Below are 14213 nucleotides of genomic sequence, written 5' to 3' on the forward strand. Positions count from 1 at the left end.
TACCCAAATTTAATTACCTGCAAATGCTAGGATAATTCCTCTTTTCATTCTTCTGTTTGTATTTTATGTTTAATATGGCAGGTAACTCTGTCACCCTAAAGCTTCTCTTCATTTTAATTATATTTTTAAAATGCTGGAGTTGGGGGGATTCCTACCAAACATTCCACTCTTCCAACTATGGTCTATTGTATCCCCTCACCCCCACACTCCACAATCAGTGATAGAATCTTCAGCCATCACACTCCTAGCACTCTAGAATTATTTTCCTAAACTCTTTGTATCATCTCTTCCCACCTTCAAAATCCTCCTCAAAACCGGTCTTTTCACCCATACCTTTGGTCACCTCCCCTAATTCTCTCCTAATTGTTATTCGATGTCCATTCATCTCTTTCCTTTGCCTTCCTCTTCCCCTGGTAAAAGCACTATCTGGGTGCAAGTTATTGTTACTATCATTCAGGTAAACAGCTTTCTCAGTCACTATTTATCATATTAATTTACAGTGGAATTTCAATTATCCACATTCCCATTAGCCACACTCTTGATTAGCTGGAAGAGCTTTTGTGGGGGTTAGGGCTTAGTTTTGCCTAAACTGCGTGTTATTGAGCACAATAACTGATTTGTCAGACTCTGGGTTCTTGATCCAGCTGTATAAGTATGTGTTATCTGGACCTGATAGAATTTAATATCCACGCAATTCTGATCTTATCTTTTGGGGATTTCCCTTTTTTAAAATGGAAAAATGACATCTTACCAGCGCATGTTGGAAACTTGATTAGTCAATCTAAATAGGCCACTCAGAAGCTAAGTACGCAGGATCGGGTCCTGCTTCCCTAATCATTGCTCCAAACTCCAGGATCCTCACCCCAGTGCTGCCAAATCCCAGGACCATTCCCCTCAGTGTTGCTAAACAATCATGTTCTCACCTCTAATCTGATACATCTTGCTGTGTATCCTAAACTTTAAAAAAAAGTTGTGATTGAAAATTAAATACATAGGTAAAGGAATATATATAATAAAAGCTACTCATTTATGAATATGTAAATAATCAAGGCCACTGATTTATAGTTTTTACAGAAAAAGGACAATTGCAAAATTGAATCCTCAAAACATCAATAAAATCCCAGAATACCATGCATTAAATACAGAATTTGACTTGTTCACTCACTTCAAGTCAGTGGCCCTGATGATGTATGCCATCACATGGCATAAGACCCCTATTGTTGTAAAACAGCAAATTGCCCGACTTACCATGACCGATGCCTCAGGAGATCTATCAGCCTAAATTTAAAAGATTGTGTTTGCCTGTTTCCAGACGTCTCTTTGGGACTTAATGGCCAAATTTCATCTTACATGATTGATCCGTGGTAATCATATCATCATTTCTGAATTATACGATTAGCAGAATTCACAGGCCCTGCTAGAGGGCTCTATTCCTCACTTAAGACTAGGCCTGCCAGAGTGCTCTACTCCTCACTTAACTCTAGACCTATTGGAGTGCCCTGCTCCTCACTTGTCTAGGCCTGTCCTACTGCTCTGTTCTGCTCCTTCTGTATGGCTTCCTGCCTCCCACCCCCCACCTCAGTCCTCTGCCCTGACCAAATCCAGGCTAGCAAAGTGCTCCACTCCATGCCCCAGTGCTTTGCTCCCTATCCCAATGATCTACTGTTCACTCGAATGGCGTGCACCCCACCTGACTGGCTTCTTTCTACACTGAATTACTACTGCAAATTAATTGTGACTTTGGGGAACATAGAGCTGCATTGCTACAAACCCACTCTGAATCAGGTTTGAGCTGGATAGGTTTGTGACGGACCTGTGGTTCATGCCCAAGGCAGTATGCCATTTGTTCCCACCCCATCTCATTCAAATCACGGAGAAGCAGGAAACAACAGGGGCAAATGGGAAGAAATAGACAACAAATAACAACAGGGAAAAAAGTGGATGAGTGCAGGAAACTGGACAACAATAGTCGAAATGAGGGAGAAATAGTCGACACAGTGAATTCCCATTCTCAGCCAAGTCATCATAGGCAGCACTGAATATTTACAAGGCAATTATGTTCTCAGCCCCCCCCCCCCCCCCCCCATTAAGTCTCATTAGTGGAATCCTGGCGACAGGTCCTTCAGAAAATAGTGTGTGATTTGCGAGGGTGATCTTAAAAATAGAAGCACAAGAGAGGGTGGGCTTTTACAAACTCTTCAAAGGCTTCAGGCAAAACAGATGCGCCAACCGACTGACAATATAACATTGAGCTTTAAAGAGCAACTGTCTGGCAAACTGGAAGCCATCTTTAGAAGGTGTGCTTGTCAGCTATAAAATTTGAAAAGTGACCTCATGGGCAAGATTTTGACCCTGAGCCGGGAAGGGGGCGGGGGGGGGCTCAAATTGCCGGAAGTACGGGGGTTTCCCGGATGTCCTTTCAATTTTGATGTAAGGACGCCTTTTTTTTATTGGTTTGCTGTCCGATTTACCGGCCTGATTGACAGGCTGGTCTCAGTCGGATGGGAGAGCAACCAGGGAGAGGACGTGTTCAGGTAAGCCTTCAGGTAAGTCTTTGATTGTATGGATGGGGGAGGGGGGCATGGGTGGGCATGGGGCACTGATAGGCATGGGTGGGCACTGTGGCATGGGGCACTGATGAGCATGGTGGGCATGGGGGTCACAGGGGGAGTCAGTCATGGGGGGGAAGGATCGGGGGTCAGTTACGGGGGGGTGTCGGGATCGGGGGTCATCGCAGGCGTCCACTATCATTTGGGGGGGGGTCAGGTCAGGGGTCATCATGGGGGCCTGTGATCGTTGGGGGGGATGCAGAGATCAGGTGGGGGGGGGAGTCCACGATCATTGTGGAGGGGGGGGGTTGGAGATCGGGATGGGGGTCCGCGACCGTTGCGGGTGTAGTTGCAGGTCGGCTTATTGGGCCTGGGGGAAGCACTCCTGCTCCTCCGAGCCCACTTGCTGTGCCAGAAAGGCACTTATCTGCAGTTTCAGGCCTACTCGCCTCCTTTCACGTGAAGGAGAAGGCCCAGGACTCCTGGCCCTCAGGGGTTGAAATTTCAAAATCTGCAAAAATGGAAGCGTGTAGCCTCCTTGAAAGGTTTTAGTGACCAGCCCGCCTCCTGGGAGCAGGTTGGTCACCTGATCCTCGTCCTGCCCTGGTGAAAATCGGAAGTGGGCGGGTCAGGGGCGGGTCTGAAATGGTTGCGATTTTGAATGCCCCCCCCCCCCCGCCTGTTTTTCAATGTTAAAATCGTGCCCCACATCTCAGTCTGTCTGAGAAAAGTAATTGTGAGAGTATTGCAGTCAAACTCTGTTTTATGAAAATCACAATGAACTTGCTACTTATCAGCACACATACTGCTTAAGATAACTAGGGTTTCAGACTGTTTACTTTTCTAATGTTTGCTGGAGCATATAATGGGCACATGTCTTTTCACATCAGATTTAAGATTGGCAAATGACGTTTGTTCTGAACATTCTGTGCCATATGCCAACTTTACTTAACATTCTTTCATATGCACCAAGCCCAAAGCAGAGTTTTTGTAAGGGAGGCTTCTTCTGATAACTCGAGAAATATCTGTTGCATCAGTATTCTGTTGAAAATCTCATAATATCAAGTAGCAGTGATGTTTTTGAGGCATCAGAAGAAAGGTATAATTTGTTAAAGATATCTGTCAAAAATGCAAGGGTGCAGCAAATAAGATAGTAGAAGTGAAAGTAGCAGTGTATGCAAATTATTTAATATATATGCCATGCTGGGAAAGAGAATGTACTGATTGAAGGAGTTTAAATCTCGACTTGTCAGACCTTTAATTACAAGCAGTAAGTCAGTCTGCACCAGAGTTGACCTAATCCAGTCCAGTGAATCACTGTTTAAAACCACTCTGGTCATCTAACACAGCAAAGTATCATGGAGAATGTTTAATAAGAAAAGATTGGTGCATCCATTATGCCCATTAACCACACTTCACGCCTTGTGCGAGCTTTCAGAACTAATGAATATCAGAGAGTGCATTTGCAGAAAATTGCTTGTTGTAAATGATAATGTGTTCACGAATGCACGAATGTGGGTGAAAGTCCAATAAATACAAACCAGAGGTGTAATAATTTACAAGTGGATTGGTATAAGTAATCACGATAATGTATGTTTGATGCATTCTATAATAAAAGCAAAAGGCAAATTAGGAACTGCTCCTGATAGGTTATTGTGAATTTAAAAATATTTAGTTTTGTTTGCTGATTGAAAGGTGCAGTGATGCTCTGTAGGCAGTCCCATAAATAATACAGCTATTTGCAGAATAGATAATAAAAGTATGTATTATTAGAAAAAAATATAAGGCCCAAAATTCCTGGGCCTGGAAGATGCAATGATGGCATGCAGGTGAGATTTAGGGCAGAGCCTGGCCCCATCTTTTTTGGACTCCTAAATTCCACTGGAAGTGAGGGTGGGCATTTCTTGCATCTGCCCCGTCCCTCTGCGTGAACATCACAAGAAGAAGTGGGGCCAGCTGGGTGATATCATCTGCCGGAATTTCTACCCGTTCCACCTCTGTGAGTCCCAGTGCTACGTACACCTGAATGACACGGGTGCCCATTGCGTGCCAGGATTGCATTCTGGTGGAAGTGGGGCCCATAACTGAGTGAAATGTTGGTTACATGATGGCAGAGCGATTGATTGTCGTTGGAAAAACCATCGAGTTCGGATTTTGAAATATCTTGCCAGTTTTGGGGCATCATTGACTGGCATACCCGGGCATCTTAAGGTTGCAGCAAGATGCTGCTTCAGCATTCCGTTCTCCTGCCACTCAGATGTACGCCCCAGTTTTACTGCAAGTGGCATGATTGCTCCTCTTAAGTGCCCCTGCCCTTGGTTTTAGGAAAGACTCAGGTGTGTTCCAGACTGGTAGCCAGAAGTCCCACCCTGCCAAGAATCTCCCACTATTGCGGCTTGACAGGAACTTCTAGCCTCCCTGTTTTTTCCCTCCAATTTCCCTCCCCTCTTATCTTGAAGGCATTGGCTCATGCTTTGGTGTGGCGCCAGCTGCCTGCCCATATCTTTGCCTCAGTGGCTATTCTTCATGTGTGCGAGAGTGAGGGTTGGTAATTATTATACCATTGGGGACATTGCAGCTGATCCTGATCCAACCTCCACGCATGCTCACTTTTCCAGCAAAAGTTATTAGATTGAGATTAGGAGCAGCAATCAGGCTGGGCAGTCAGGAATTGAGGTCTAATGTATTGCTTCTGCTGCCGCCCTAACTGAGATCAGCGAGTTCGACATGAGCCAGGGATCAAACTTGTGACCTTTCAAGGCTGCATGGCACATTATCACACTGTGCAGTGCGGTTGCCAACTGAACCATCAAGGGACAACTAGAACAAATTGTACTTAACTGGTCATCACTAAGTGAATAGATACAGAGGAATGTTATCAGTGATAATAATGCAACTTAATGATGAGTGGTGCCAACAGTTGTAATTTTTTGATTTTGTACAATGTGTTAATTCTCTTTTTTTCACTTTAACGCCCCTTAGGAACATAGGAACAGGAGTAGGCCATTCAGCCCCTCGTGCCTGCTCTGCCATTTGATAAGATCATGGTTGATCCGTGATCTAACTCCATATACCCGCCTTTGGCCCATATCCCTTAATACCTTTGATTGCCAAAAAGCTATCTATCACAGATTTAATAGGAACATAGGATTATACACAGATTATACACAGTAAACCAATGGCGCAAAGTTAACCAATTGTTCATGGAACCATGAATGTTAGCAACACTCTGATGTCTCCAGGATGTAGAAATCTTAAGCAAATTTTCTTTAAACATTTTTCGTGTGGTGAAGGAATACCATTTTCAGGAAAGCTAAAAATTGAACACATCTCAAAGGTGCTGCTCTCATCCCAGGAACCAATCTAGTAAACCTTTGATGCACCACCTCTAAGGCAAGTATATCCTTCTTTAGATAAAGAGACCAAAACTGTACACTGAACTCCAGGTGTGATTTCACCAAAGCCTGGTACAATTGTAGCAAGACTTCCTTACTCTTGTACTCCAAACCCTTGCAATAAAGGCCAATATGCCATTTGCTTTCCTAATTGCTTGCTGTACCTGCATACCAACTTTTTGTGTTTCTTGTACGAGGGCACCCAAGTCTCTCTGAACACCAACATTTAATAGTTTCTCACCATTTAAAAAATATTCTGTTTTTCTATTCTTCCTACCAATGTGAATAACCTCACATTTCCCCACATTATACTCCATCTGCCACCTTCTCGCCCACTCACTTAACCTGTCTATATCTCTTTGCAGATGCTTTGTGTCCTCTTCACAGCTTACTTTCCCACCTACCTTTGTATCATCAGCAAACTTGGATGCATTACACTCGGTCCCTTCACCTAGGTCATTAATATAGATTGTAAATAGGTGAGGCCCAAGCACCAATCCTTGCAGCACCCCACTAGTTACAGCCTGCCAACCCAAAAATGACGCATTTATCCCTACTCTCTGTTTTCTGTCCATTAACCAATCCTCTATCCATGCTAATATATTACCTCCAACTCCCCTATTTTGCGTAACAACCTTTTATGTGGCACCTTATCGAATGCCTTTTGAAAATCCAAATATACTACATCCACTGGTTCCCCTTTATCTACCCTGCTAGTTACATCCTCAAAAAACTTGAATAAATTTGTGAAACACAATTTCCCTTTCATAAAACCATGTTGATTCTGCCTAATCATATTATGATTTTCTAAGTGCCCTGTTACCACTTCCTTAATAATGGATTCCATCATTTTCCCGGCAACTGATGTCAGGCTAACTGGCCTGTAGTTCCCTGTTTTCTCTCTCCCTCCTTTCTTGAATAGAGGTGTTATATTTGCTACCTTCCAATCCACTGGGACCATTCTAGAATCTAAGGAATTTTGGAAGATCACAACCAATGCATCCACTATCTCTGCAGCCACCTCTTTTAAAAGCCTAGGATGAAGACCATCAAGTCTTGGGGATTTGTCGGCTTTTAGTCCCGTCAGTTTCTCCAGCACTTTTTGTCTACTGATATTAATTATTTTAGGTTCCTCACTCTCATTAGCCCATTGGTTCCCCGCTGTTTTTGGTATGCTTTTTTGTCTTCTACTGTGAAGACAGATAGTAAATATTTGTTTAACGTCTCTGCCATTTCCTTATTTCTCATTATAATTTCTCCTGTCTCAGTCTCTAAGGGACCAATGTTTGCTTTTGCTACTCTCTTCCTTTTTACATACTTGTCGAAGTTCTTCGACTCTGTTTTTATATTTCTTGCTAGTTTACTCTCATTCTATTTTCTCCCTCTTTATCAATTTTTGGTCATCCTCAGGCTTACAACTCTTCTTGGAAACATTATAAGCCACTTTTAATCTAATACTATCCTTAATTTCTTTAGTTAGCCATGGATGGATCACTTTTCCCGTGGAATATTTCTCAATGGAATGTATATTCGTTGAGAATTTTGCAATATTTCTTTAAATGTTTGCCATTGCTTAACTACCATCATATCTTTTAATCTAATTTCCCAATCTACCTTAGCCAACTCGCCTCTCACACCTATGTAATTGGTTTTATTTAAGCTTATGACTCTAGGTTCGGACTTATCTATGTCACTCTCAAACTCAATATGAAATTCTAACATATTATGATCACTCTTCCCCAGAAGATCCTTTACTATGAGGTTACTAATTAACTCTGTCTCATTACACAATACAAGATCTAAAATAGCCTGTTCCTTGGTTGGTTCCATGACGTATTGTTCTAGGAATTTGTCTCAAATGCATTCCGTGAGCTCGTCCTCTAGACTACCTTTGTCAATTTGATTAGTCCAGTCTATATGAAGAGTGAAGTCCCCCACGATTATTGCATTACCTTTGTTACAAGCTCCTCTTCTTTTGCGATTAATACTCTGTCCAATTATATAGCTACTGTTAGGGGGCCTAGAAACTACTTGCACCAGTGTTTTCTGCTCCTTATTATTTCTTACCTCTGCCCCTACTGATTCTACCTCCTGATCTTCTGAGCCAAGATCCTTCTCCCTTCTAAGTTCCAAATGCATCAGCCTAAATGCCCCTGTTCCTTGCTGCATTCCCACTGTGTTGAAATCATGAGTCAACTTAATTGCTTCGGATCACTTGCTTTCTGATTTCCTTTTCTCCCCCTTTTACTCTTTTCAGCCTTGGCAGTGCACTGTACTATGGGCCTCAGCCTGTCATCTTGCTTTTTCAGCAATTAAAGTCATTGTCATCAAGAACACTAACCTATTTTTGTTCAAATACTTGTTCATTATCTTTTTATTTTGAGTCACACACCTTCTATGCTCTAGATTATGAAAGAGATATAGCGGTTGGCTAATTACATTCTAGCTTCAATATTCAGTTGAGGGTTAGGATTGAAAGGTAGAAATCTGCTTTATTGTAAAGGCAATCAGTCAGCATGGTTGAGGACTCAACAAGAAGGAGCAGGTGAGTAGAGAATTACTCTGTGCAGAAATGTTCCTTCTGATTGAGAACTTAAACATAACGTACTCTGTATTTAGACTGTATCAAACAATCTCAAAATAATCATGTTTGAAGTGGTTGCCCAAGTTTTGTTTACTGGCACCAAGACTTGTACAATATACTGTAGTTAGACTTTGTGGTGAAATTAGTTGAAAATTGCTGATTACAGGACATTATGGCCCTATAGACTATGGAATGATTGATGTTATTTTAGTTCCCTGCTAGTTAAGTAAACACTATCACGCACCAACACTTCATGCCTTAATACAAAGGCTGGTTGTGCTGCGGAATGGAATATTTTTGTACTTTTACATCTAAATGATACATACGAATTAAGAGCAGGAGTAGGCCATTCGGCCCCTCGAGCCTGCTCCATCATTTGATAAGATCATGGCTGATCTGATTGTGACCTCGACCCTATTTTCCTGTCTACCAACTATAACCTTTGACTCCCTTGTTAATCAGGAATCTATCTAACTCAGCCTTAAAAATATTCAGTGACCCTACCTCCACTGCTTCCTGGAGAAGGGAGATCCACAGACTTATGACCCTCTGAGAGAAAAAAATTCTCCTCATCTCTGTCTTAAATGGGAGATCCCTTATTTTTAAACTCTGGCCTCTAGTTCTAATCTCTCCCACAAGGGGAAACATCCTCTCAGCATCTACCCCTTCAAGTCCCCTCAGGATCCTATATGTTTCAATAAGATCACCTCTCATTCTTCTAAACTCCAGTGTATACAGGCCCAACTTGTCCAATCTTTCCTCATAAGATAACCCCCTCATCCCAGGAATTAGTTGAGGTGCATGCCAGGGGCAGTGGCTGGCACTGTTGACAATGACCCTCCTTTGATATACAAAGTATATCTAAGTCCTTTGGTAGTTTCGCTCTGCATTTCACGACACACTGATGAAATGTTGGAGTGTTGGCTAATCCAGCAAGTAAGAACAAGAAAGGCGAGAGCTGCTGGGAGGACTGAGGCAGGCAGGTGGGGTGAAGCAGTGGTGTACAGAAACTTGGGAATTTTCAATTATTTGCCAACTCCCATTATCTATTGGAGTGGTGGGTGTGACTAATTCATGTACAGGGAAGAAACCATGCTGTGAAACATAATTATCTCCTTAATAACTTCAGCAAAAGTATTGTACTCTGTGGCAAAACAAAATCTGGCAGCTCAGACTTTTGCCAGTCTCTCATTATCTGTGAAAATGATCGCAGGTAATCGAGAACACGGATAATGGGAGCTCAGATGATGGATAACTGAAGTTCCACTGTATATCTAAAATTCTTCCTCAAATAAAGATTACCTTGAAAAATTGTAGATATTCTTTTAATTAGTGTATAATCTCCACTTTTTTTATTTTACTTCGCATCCAGATTAACCAGAATATAAACAAGTTTGGCTTATTTGGGGATTTCTTGTCTACCAGGTTCAATTAAAGAGTCCAGCATGAATGTGAACAAGAAACAGCAGGACTGTCTTGCTAGCAGTACAAAGGCTGAGTTCCCATTAGGTCAAAATCTGTCTACATTCTGTATCTTGAAGGTTAAATGTTCTTCAACAGAAAGGGATTTTCACTGTTGGAATGCCAAGTTATAGACAGTTATTCCTGCTGCGTCCTCATTCTGGAGTCTATAGGTCTGAGTAAGACCAGATGTTATGGTTAATTCATGTACAGGGAGGACAACAAGTTGTGAGATGTAATTATCTCCTTAATAATTTCAGACTTGTTCAGATCAATCTTAATATGTAGGTAACTGTAGAGATAAAGATAGAAAAAAGAGTTGGAGATCATCCCACTTAATTGAGTGTAGAGAAGTATGTTTAAGTAATTGAGACAGAAATTCCAGTTTTATTGAAGGGTGTGGATGGGCATTAGGTTTCATACTTGTTTTTGAAAAGGAACAAGTTTCTAATAAATGAAAATCCTTGAGTATGACTGGTAAAAGCTATTTAAATTACTGAAGATTACTAGGGGGCATAATCTTAGAATAAGGGGCTGCTCTTTCAAAACTGAGATGAGGAGAAACTTCTTCACTCAGAGGGTGGTAGGTCTGTGGAATTTGCTGCCCCAGGAAGCTGTGGAAGCTACATCATTAGATAAATTTAAAACAGAAATAGACAGTTTCCTAGAAGTAAAGGGAATTAGGGGTTATGGGGAGCGGGCAGGAAATTGGACATGAAGCTGAGTTCGGATCGGTCAATGCCCTGTGGGTGGCGGAGAGGGCCCAGGGGCTATGTGGCCGGGTCCTGCTCCGACTTCTTGTGTTCTTTAGATTTGTGGTTGGGATCAGATCAGCCATGATCTTATTGAATGGCGGAGCAGGCTCGAGGGGCCGATTGGCCTACTCCTGCTCCAATTTCTTATGTTCTTATGTTCTTAGGATGGAGACTTTCTGATATTTTGAGATGCATCGATATTTCCTAGCATGCCTGTTGTTCAAAACAAACCATGGGGCCAGTTTTCCAAACTCACAGATGTCACTTAAAGCTTTTGAAGTGCAATAAAAATCAGTACTAATATTACTGACTTGGACAATTTACTATTAATAATGAAATAATCATTAACTGGAATAAAATAATGCAGTAGAGGCAGGTAGAATACATCCACAAATATTTAAGGAAATTATAGTAGAGGGAATGGGAAGGACTGTGGCTCAAGCTTTTCATTGCTCATTAAATACAAGAGTCGTTGCAAAAAAACCACAAGATAATTCGTGTTATTCAAAAGCATGATTTTGGCACTATGGACCTGTTAGCTTGACATCCAGACCATGAAAAAATAACACTGGAGTTTATTGCAAAGCAAGCAATTCAAGCACTGTTCGAGCATTTAACTGGAGCAAATGCAATAAATCTAGGACAACACCAGTTTAGAAAGGTAGGCCATGCCTGACAAGTTTATTAGAATTCTTTTAGGATATTACAGAATTGCTGGCCGATGGTTATATGGTAGGTGTGTTTCATGACTTTCAGAAGATGTTGATAAAATGTCTCATGAGACCAGTGGCTAAAGAAAACGTTGTTGGGACAAAGGAGGAAACAGCAAATATATTGGCTAAGTAATAAAAAAAGGGGCTAATGACAGAAGCAACAACAACTTCCATTTACATAGTGCCTTTAATGTAGTGAAATGTCCCAAGGGGCTTCACAGGAGTGTTATCAAACAAAATTTGACACCGAGCCACATAAGGAGATATTAGGACAGGTGTCCAAAAGCTTGGTCAAAGAGGTAGTTTTAAGGAGCGTCTTAAAGGAGGAGAGAGATGGAGAGGTTTAGGGAGGGAATTTCAGAGCTTAGGGCCTAGGCAGCTGAAGACAGTTTCAATTGGACATCTGTGACCAGCTGAGTACCCCAAGGATCAGTTCCTAGACTACTGTTCATGCTATTTATAAATTATTTTGATGAGTATCAAAGGTAGAATGTCTAAGTCCACAGATGCAAAACTGTGTGGGAAAGAATGCAATAAAATGCAAAGAAGTGTATCGGGACTTATCAACTGGGCAGATGAATCACCTGGAGTTTAATAATGAAAAATGTATGCTAACATATATTGGTACTAAAAATAATAAACATCACTGTGAAACAAGGGGAGTTAAAGTGAGATGGGAAAATTACTCAGTATAATTATTGACTAAATATTGAAATTGCTGTCACAACGTAGAGCAACAACTGTACTTGCTCTCGAGGCAGTACAAAGAAGGTTCACTCGGTTAATCCCGGGGATGAGGGGGTGGGCATATGAGGAGAGGTTGAGTAGATTGGGACTCTACTCATTGGAGTTCAGAAGAATGAGAGGCGATCTTATTGAAACATATAAGATTGTGAAGGGGCTTGATCGGGTGGATGCGGTAAGGATGTTCCCAAGGATGGGTGAAACTGGAACTAGGGGGCATAATCTTAGAATAAGGGGCTGCTCTTTCAAAACTGAGATGAGGAGAAACTTCTTCACTCAGAGGGTAGCAGGTCTGTGGAATTTGCTGCCCCAGGAAGCTGTGGAAGCTACATCATTAAATAAATTTAAAACAGAAATCGACAGTTTCCTAGAAGTAAAGGGAATTCGGGGTTACGGGGAGCGGGCAGGAAATTGGACATGAATTTAGATTTGAGGTTAGGATCAGATCAGCCATGATCTTATTGAATGGCGGAGCAGGCTCGAGGGGCCGATTGGCCTACTCCTGCTCCTATTTCTTATGTTCTTATGAAGGTGAATAAAATGTTGGGGTGTATAAGTAGATTAATGGAATATGCACCAAATATTAGAGAGGGCACACAGGGAATGTTGTTTCCAGTTCTGATTACCATCGTTACAAAGTTGTGGAGCCCCTGGAGAGAATTCAGAAATAATTGAAACAGATGAGGGTAGATTTGAACTTTTACCGCAGGGGGGAAAATTGGCGGTAGCGGATTGATTGCTCATTATACACCCGCCTGGTTTTCCATTCCATTGACTTCAATGGTGTATAACGGGCAGCTAATCCACCAGTGCCAGTTTTCTGCCCGCTGGTGAAAGTTAAAATCTATCCCCAAGTTTCAGGTCATTGAACTACAAAGAGTGGCTACTGGAAGTTAAATCTTTTCTTGCAGAGGAAAACAAGAGAATTGGAGGCACATGATCCAATTTCTAAATGAGCACTCCGGCTCCTCCTGACTCACAAGGATTCCACATAAAAGTTATATTTTCAAACTTAACTTGGCCTCTTCTTGCCATTCTTGGCTTCAAATCGACTCCTGAGTGTCTCCAGGCTACTGTCCCTGGGGACATCACATTTGAGCTCAATCCTATCCTCACCCAACATCCACAAAGCGTTTTGACGCAGGTATCATTAGACAGCGATCAGTCATTGTGACTCTGATTAAATTTTCCCATCCCCAGCCTAGGGCCACTGCATCCAACTGCTGCCTGACCTGAGATCAGCTAACTAGGTACAGACCAGGAATCAAATCTGAGACCTTCCTAGAATCCATAAACCATACCACACTCGATATAGCATTTAGCAACTGAGATATTAGATAAACCCCATAGTTACAGGTAATTAGAGGACCATGTTCACCACTTAAAGAGTTGTCAGGCAGTCTAAATTCCCTGGAACAGTCTGTTCCAAAGGCTGAACTGATGTCCACCAGATTGACCATTATGGTTCAGTCTCTGTCTGCTGCAGTACAAACCTTTCCAACCTTTCCTTTTAGTTTGAAATTAAACAAATGAACAAAATTCCCAGCACCATATGTGTTTGGAGAACCAGGCCAGGATCCAGACATGGACCCCCATGTGGGCCCCTACTTCTGCTGTTCAAAGGACCTGAATGTTGGTTCATCCTGGCATCCAGGTTGCTGGGCATTAGGGAGGTTGAAGCCAAAGAAATTCCTAGCTTGGGTATTCACACTCCTGGGCCCTCTGATGTCATGATCCGTGTTTGGGGTGGATGGACATGGCCTCAAGCAAGCCCCTTTGGAAATTCACAGCCTGGGATGGGACCCACTTATCCAGGTCCCACCCAATTTCCCCAAAGGCTACTCAGCACACCTGGCTGATTTATGCCAAGAATGCACATCTGGCCCTATGAAAATCTGGGGCCACGGGCCTTGGTCCCCTTAACCAATATGAGATGAGGCGGTAACCAATCAAAGCTCTTCGTGGTTATCTAAGGTTTCACCAGCATTAAACTGGTTTGACTGACAAGAGTG

General features: G+C 42.2%; 1 protein-coding gene across 1 annotated transcript in view; it reads left to right on the forward strand.

The window, feature by feature from the left end:
* The window catches only part of mdga2a (MAM domain containing glycosylphosphatidylinositol anchor 2a), a 640034-nt gene that overhangs the window by 566182 nt on the left and 59639 nt on the right, over nt 1-14213 (forward strand). The window lies entirely within an intron of this gene.

This window comes from Heptranchias perlo, chromosome 10, assembly GCF_035084215.1.
Source record: "Heptranchias perlo isolate sHepPer1 chromosome 10, sHepPer1.hap1, whole genome shotgun sequence".
Classification (NCBI taxonomy): Eukaryota; Metazoa; Chordata; class Chondrichthyes; order Hexanchiformes; family Hexanchidae; genus Heptranchias; species Heptranchias perlo.